This window comes from Lactuca serriola, chromosome 7, assembly GCF_051521515.1.
Source record: "Lactuca serriola cultivar US96UC23 chromosome 7, Lser_US96UC23_V15, whole genome shotgun sequence".
Taxonomy (NCBI): Eukaryota; Viridiplantae; Streptophyta; class Magnoliopsida; order Asterales; family Asteraceae; genus Lactuca; species Lactuca serriola.
Genome location: NC_136414.1, coordinates 165390343 through 165398138, shown reverse-complemented (window position 1 = coordinate 165398138; position 7796 = coordinate 165390343). Strand labels below are relative to the sequence as shown.

General features: G+C 32.2%; 1 long non-coding RNA gene across 1 annotated transcript; it reads left to right on the top strand.

The window, feature by feature from the left end:
- The first annotated feature begins 6037 nt into the window (after window positions 1-6037).
- On the top strand, window positions 6038-7131 carry LOC145064989 (uncharacterized). The gene is made up of 2 exons (XR_013688186.1): window positions 6038-6131; window positions 6734-7131. It is a non-coding gene; the product is annotated as an uncharacterized LOC145064989 (long non-coding RNA).
- The last annotated feature ends 665 nt before the right edge of the window (window positions 7132-7796 follow it).

Below are 7796 nucleotides of genomic sequence, written 5' to 3'. Positions count from 1 at the left end.
ACAGAAAACCACTTCTAAAGGCGATTTCTGATATCTTTCAGCGACTTTTGAAATCTGAAGGCTGCAAATCATCTCATTCGTTTAGTTTAGAAGATTTATCAGTAAATGTTTATTTTTATCTAGTTTAGTTTCGTTTTTAGTCATGTCTGGCTAAACTTTAGTTTTCAGTTCTGCGTAGACTAGTACTTTTCATGTAACATGCACGTTCAGTTATCATGTTTTGTTTGAAAATGAATATTATTAAATATTATATGGTTTTGAGCATTGAGTTCTAACAAGATAGTTTTATGAGATTTGAAGTAAAACTATGTTTAGAATCATTCGGGAAATATTGGAAGTCTTATGAGATTCCAATTAAAAGTCAAATATTGAAATTAACGAAAATGTAAAATTTAAGTTGGAAAATAAGTAACAATAATGTTATTGAAAGTTGTAAATTATCTCATTAAAAACGTTTAGGCGAAAACCTCACTGAAATCTGAGTTATAACGAATAAGTTATGACTTATTGAAGTTTCGCGACAGAACCGACACGACGTCATATGACGTAAAAAGTGATTTTACGATAAAATGCTTTTTAGCCTTACTAATCTAAATGAAAGTTGTATTATTCATTAAACCGAGAATTTTCATAAAAAGAACGTTCAAATCTCACTTCGTATAAGGAAGTTATAACTTTTCTAAGATTCGACATAGCAATACACAGTCCAAAACTCGAAATAAAGATCGAGTGATTTTTAGCTGACATAGCCTAAACGAGAATCGAAGATCTCGTCAATAGTAGTACAACGGTAAAAAGATAGACAAAAACGGACGTCGGATGAAGAAGTTATGAATTTTTAACGGACTTTTCCTGTCCCAGCCTGTTAAAAATATAACTATAAAAATGAACGTCATATAAAGAACGTCAAAAACGGAGCTCGTATGCGACAGAGTCTAAACGAAAGTTGTAGAGCATAATTTCACCTACGCGTGCATATAAAGAACGTCAAAAACGGAGCTCGTATGCGAAAGATACGAATTTTTGAAGTTTTGGGAACAAACTTTGAGGCTAGTCCGAAGGAGTACTCCCAGCATACCGAAGTACGCCCCACGTACTCGTGTAAGTGCTCCGGAGTCCGTCACCCTCCCTACTCCCTGGTTTCGTCAAAGAAAGTCATTTTTAGAGGCGAAGTGCTGCCCAAATTATCATTTTATCATTCAGTTTTTTCACGGTGAGTTTAATATAAGGACAATTGTATGTTATGTGTTATATGTGCAATGTGCTTTCCCGTGTTATTATGATAATGAGCTATACCTTTGACCACAAAGTGAATGACTAAGCATCACTTGGGTATAGTTATGTAGCCTTTGACCATGAAGTGAATGATTAAGCATCACTTTGGCATTGGCAGAAGGTTAGGCAGAGCTGAAAGCCTGTAAATTGCTAGCCAAATGATAATTCGAAATTGTATTTTCTATGCCACTTGGTTTGAAGTCTTATTGATGTATATCATGTGGAAATTGTTGTATCTCATTGATTGTAAATCTTTGAATCGGATTATTCGTTGATATGGAAATCCTGTCATATGATACTCATCTGCCTTTGTTGTTCTTTGTCCCTCTTTGCTTCTGTCATATTGGTATGTATATATATACATATATATATATATATATATATATATATACAGTGTTGCAAAACTCGGCCGATTACTCGGAATCGGCCCTCCACCGAGGCGAGTAATGTCAACTCGGCCAAAAAACTCGGATTTAGTCAAAATCGGCCAAAAATTGGTCAAAATTGGTCAAACTCGGTCAAAAATCGGACAAACTCGGTCAAACTCGGGCCTACTCGGTCTTACTCGGGCCTACTCGGTCAAACTCGGCCAACTCGGTCAAAATCGGTCAACTCGGTCAAAGGGTCAAAATTGTCATAAAAAGAGAAAAAAATCAAGAATTTCAAGATTAATATGGATAATGCACTTAATGATTTATTATTTAACACAAACATGTGATTATTACTACATATATATATCTTAAATTTTCAGTAATTATCCACGTAGTTAGACAATTATGTGTATTTCAGCTTTTATGTATTCACATGTATCTAATTTTGGTAATATATTTCAATCAAATTATGATTTTAACTTATGATTTTGACATATATAATTTTCCAAAAAATATTTCTACATGAATTACCGAATCCGAGTACTCCCCGAGTACTCCCGAGTACTCGCTACTCCCCAGTCGGTCGAGTAGGTACCGAGTAGCGAGTTCTCAGTGTTTAATTATTGCAGGTGATAAGCATCAAGTATTGTTATGTACTGTTAGAAGATGTAGAATAGATAATATTATAGCTTTTGTATTTTGTATATTAATTCCTGGGAAATTATGTAATATATAAAACTTTGTAAAAACCTCGTTAGTTGGTTTGTATCCAGTCTTTTGTAACAAAACCATATATGTAAAATATGTTTATGAATATGCATGTAGCATGTTTGGAGTAATAATGTTAATTATGAAAGGGGTTTTTTATTTCATGTGATTAGTTTTCAGATCTGATTTTCATTTTGTGTTTCTATCTAGATTTTTTTTTCTGTTTTGAACTTAATGAATGTTTGATTTTAATTCTTGTTAGTCTGATCACCTAACTATGGTTTTATCATTCGAGTTAATCAGTTAATATAATATGTAATTGTTCTTGTTAACCGGTAAAAAGTAACAAGTATCAGATTGGTTCCATGTTTGATATTTAACTCTGATATAAACTGAAAAAATCATATCTTTACACTTTCGAGCTTGTGAGAAGTATTAGGTATTACTGGGAGTTTTACACATAACTTAATGCATTTTTTTTATTTAATTAAGAGCTTGTTAAATTAAACAATAAAAAGTTAGGGTTAATTCAAAAAGTTTGTTTTTATTAAATAATTTAGGTAAAAGAGATTATATTAGAGCTTGTTAGTTTTTCTCAGTACCGGCTTAGATACAACGCATTTTGAATAACCAGATATGAACTAGTTGCATGATTAGGAAAGTCGCAACAGAGCTGAAATCGTTTTTATTATTTATATTCGTTTAATTTAATATCAATGCAAAATTTAGTTTTTTTTTAGTTAATTCAAAAACCCATTTTTATATTTTCTTTCTCTTGACTAGAATGTGTCTGATGCAAAAAGGCATTGACCATTAGGCTGTGTCTGTGAGGATTCGACCCGACTTCCATGTGCTATATTTTTAGTGCAACCAACAGTGATAAATTTTATTTGTTTAAATTGGGTGCGACAACTGGTCTAACACAAATGCATTAGTTGATTGGGATTTTTTGTACTTAGTATAGTTGAATTGTATTTTTTGAGCATTTTTTATACTTAGGTACCCTCGTAAGTCATTTTCCCCCCAATAATCAATGCTGAAAACCTAAAAGCCTAATTAGTCTCACTCGAGTCGTCATCAACTTCAATACTCCTAAGTCAGTTATATACTTAGTTACCCCCTAAGTCATCTCCCTTCAATAATGAATGGAATTTGAATGAATCACTAGAAAACACAAGGAATTACAAATTTATGAATCCTGGGTTAAAAGAAACCCCATAAAACCCACTTAAATTTCCATTCAAAGTATCTATAGAAGAGATGTTATATAGATATTAAATCTAAGGGACGAATAGAACTTCCAATCTAATTGGAAACAACTACTAATGCCAAATGAGCTCCAATGTTCGAATTTACCTTCTAAGCTTGAAATAGACTCTTAATCCTCAAACCCCAGCTTGATTGCTTACAAATATCATCTCCAATCCTCAATGAAGCTTCAAACATCATTCATGGAGGTTCCTACTCTTAGAAATCGACCCCTTCTAGTTGGGGAGAACACTCTCTTAAATACTTCTTAAGTTTTGGTCTTTGTCAGAATTAACACCTTATTACAAGAAATTTTAATATTTAGCCCTATTTTCCCAACTTTTGTGTAACCACTTAAATGTTTCCTCTATGGTCCTTCCCTACCACTTAATATGACATTTAGGTCATAGTCGCTTAATTTGGTCAACACAGCTAGTTAACCCATCTTCACCAAGTTGACACTCTTAATATTTCTTCCCAAACTTTTCTTTTTAATCATTTTCATTACTTAAATAAACATTTCAATTGATCTTATGAATTTATTCATTGTTTTTATAATTTCATTTAATTTTATTATTTTTTTTTAATATTTATTTTCAAAAAAAATTATTATTTTACTAGAATGGCCCAAATTTTATAGTCCCTAAGTACAGATTTATATATAGAGAAAGAGATGTGTGTAACCCTATCATTCTCAGTGAAACACTATTAGAGGACAATAGCTAGGATGATCAAATTGGTATGTAATTTAGTGTCAATATAGGGTAACTATGGTAATACCTTTGTGGACTTTGATGAAGAGATGTCTACAAAGTGATATGGGTAATCTGTTGCATGTATATGACCATAGTGATACTCATCCAATTAGGTAAGGCCTTGGGCCAGTCCAGTTCAAACCAATTAGTCAGGAGCTATGTTGTGCTACCAGGCAATGCTGTTGGACGGTCTTGCCATGCCATGCTGTAATGCAATGCAGACATGTGGCCAAACAGTATTGTCATGATGCTTAAGTCATGTCAACTGACTTAATATCATCACCCACAAAAACATACCAACAAACATAAATACAAAATTAAATTACATAGACATCTAAAGCACACACATTCCATAATAGTTCTTTGGATAATGAACTTTGGTTTCTTGTCCACATTTAGATAACCATGTTTTTTTCGTACACGTTTGACCAGTAAATTTGTTTAGCTTGTTTATAATAGGGTAATATAATCAGTAATTACCAGTAATATTGCCTTATTTTGGATATATATATATATATATATATATATATATATATATATATATATATATATATATATAAATTTTGATAAAAACTAAAGTTGGTTATACTCTTAAGTCATTAAGCCTTTCTTAAACATGAAGTAGACAACAACATTGATATACATAAAAAGAAAAAGAAGATTTGATTTATGAGTTGCAAAATTATAGTCGATTTATATTGGGGAAAATACCGGCTATAGACATTTTTTGGGGTTGAATTCCAAAATATAGACACAAAAAATTGGATTCCCGGGTATAGACATGGATTCCGCGGAGGTAAGCTATGATGGCTCCACGGAATCCACTGTAGCACCGTGGAATGACAAAAATCGTAAATAAATCAAGGTATTAATTAAAATAAAATAAAATAAAAACTCAAGATCCATTTCGCGGAGTGCCCTCCGAGGAATGAACTCATTCCGTGGAGGTATCTCTGAGGAATGGATTTTCAGAAGAAAAAAAAAATTCACCTCCAATGATTCTTTTATGTAAAGATCTCCGATTAAAAGACCAATTTTGTTTCCACCTCACATTCATTCCAAACATTATCAAGAAAAATTCATACTATCATAATTTTTTCTTGAAAAAAAAATAGTTAGGGAATGAGTATAAACATCGAAGAATCGATGTGAAAAAAAAAATTGAAGATCCATTCCTCTGAGCTACCTCCGCGGAATGAGCTCGTTCCTGTAGGTAGCTCCACTGAATGGATTTTGAGGTTTTTTAATATCCTGATTTATTTACGATTTTGTCATTCCGTGGAGCTACAAGGGATTCCATAAAGCCCTCATAGCTTACCTCTGCGGAATCTATGTCTATACCAGGAGATCCAATTTTTTTTTGTCTATATTTTAGAGTTCAACCCCAAAAAATGTCTATAGCGAGTATTTTCCGTTTATATTGAACATGACATTTTAAATAAGGACCTCAAATAATATAGTTTGTATTTTTTTTACCAACAAATCTAATCTAGTCTTAAACTAACACATAATTATACCTATATCAATGAAGAAACTTAAACCCTCCATCTAACAAAAATAAAAACACCCCATAATTTGCAATTTATCAAGTTTCAAAATTAAAATTCTTTAAATAACCATGAAAATGCTAAATAAAATATAGAAAAATGTTGTTTTCTATTATCCCTTTGTCTTAATAATCAATGCTTAAAACTTAAAAGCCTCGTTGGTCTCACTCGAGTCATTATCAACTTCGACACTCTCTCTCTAGACGGGTCGTCACCATCACTGAAAGGTAGGGTTTTACATATTGCTGTCTCCCTTTATGTTACAAGGGTTTTAATCACCACATAGAAAGAGGGGTTTTGAACTCTAGGGTTCTGCGACTTCTCAATTGAATAAGTTTTTAATTTTCTTCTTTAGTTTATCGTTTGTAATTCCTTTTGTGTTCTTCTCAGATAATGCTGAATTTTGTGTATATGTCGCGTATCTGATTTACAATGCTTATTGGTGCATCGATTGTTATTACGATTTAGAAGCAATTAAGAGATGCGCATTCTGATTAGGTTTTGTGGTTTAACATTGTTCACATCTTCGATTTTTCTGTTACGAAACTTTCTGATTGCAAAATCGATATGGATATGGTAGGAATTCAACATGATTCTTAACTTTTAGAGTTTTATCATAGAGTTCATAGCAATTTCAAAATCAAAACTCGATGTATATCTGCAATTTGAAGAAACCGAATCAAGTGATACTTGCCCTAATCGATTGTTATGATTGACTGAATTGCTAGATCCACCTAATTATATCTATAATCGATCGCGCCAGTTTGATTGTTTCATTGCAGTTTCAACTTCTCGATTCTGTAATGATTTAATTTTCAATGAATTACAGATCTCAACATGGGAAGCAAGACATCAAGCTGGTCTGATCAATGGGGAACTGGAGTCTTTGACAATGAAGAAAAAGAAAATGAAAAAAAGGAAAATACTAAGAGCAACAACAACAATAACAAGAAGATGGAACAAGTGAAGGCAGTTGCAGCTACAGGACTTGTGAAAGCTAAATCTGCCGCCATTGTTGGAGCTCACAAAGTGAAGAAAGGTACATCCACTGGTTTCAAATGGATCAAGAACAAATGCTCCTCATCTTCTAAGTGAACAATGAACATATTGTCTTTCCTTTTGCTTTTATATCACATCCCATCTTTTTCTGTTTACAATCATTCTCTCTGAGTGTCCATTACAGAACAAACCCACATGAATGATTAATTAGCCAGTTTTCAACAATCATATTTCATGTCTATATACATACATATACATATATCCATATGCTAACTAGAGTTTGCATGTTTATGCCAACAAATCAAGATAACAACACATCTAGTAAATATGTAGAATCTTGAATAACGTTCTTTCATTGATGCCAAACATCTCTTTCTCTTCCCCTTTCGTTCTTCTTCCTTCATTATCTTGGGGGGGGGGGGGGGGGTATGTGATATAGGAAGATATATCATATATGATATATGCTATGATTAAGTTTAGGAGTTGAGAGTTTATATATATAAATGGATTGAGAAGGTTACAGGTGGACCTCAACCTTATGGAATTGGACATTAGGCACCTGTTGTGAAAGAGACTAATTTAATTTAATTAATTAATTCTACTTATAAGATTTTGTACTTAGTTTTTTGTTTATTTTTTTCAAGGCAGAGTGTTACTGTTTTGTTTGACTTTTGTTTATTTTACGTTTAAACAATATTCACTAATTTGTTCTAAAAAATTTACCGAAACTAAGTAAAATTTAGGTTAAGTTCAACCCTTCATTTATAAACTCAAGGAATAAATTCAAGAGTTCTTCTCTATAAACTCAAGGAATTTTCAAGTCATATTGAAGACTAATTTTATAGATTTCTTTGGGATATTTAAATAAAATATTAGGTCAAAATATTGAAAAC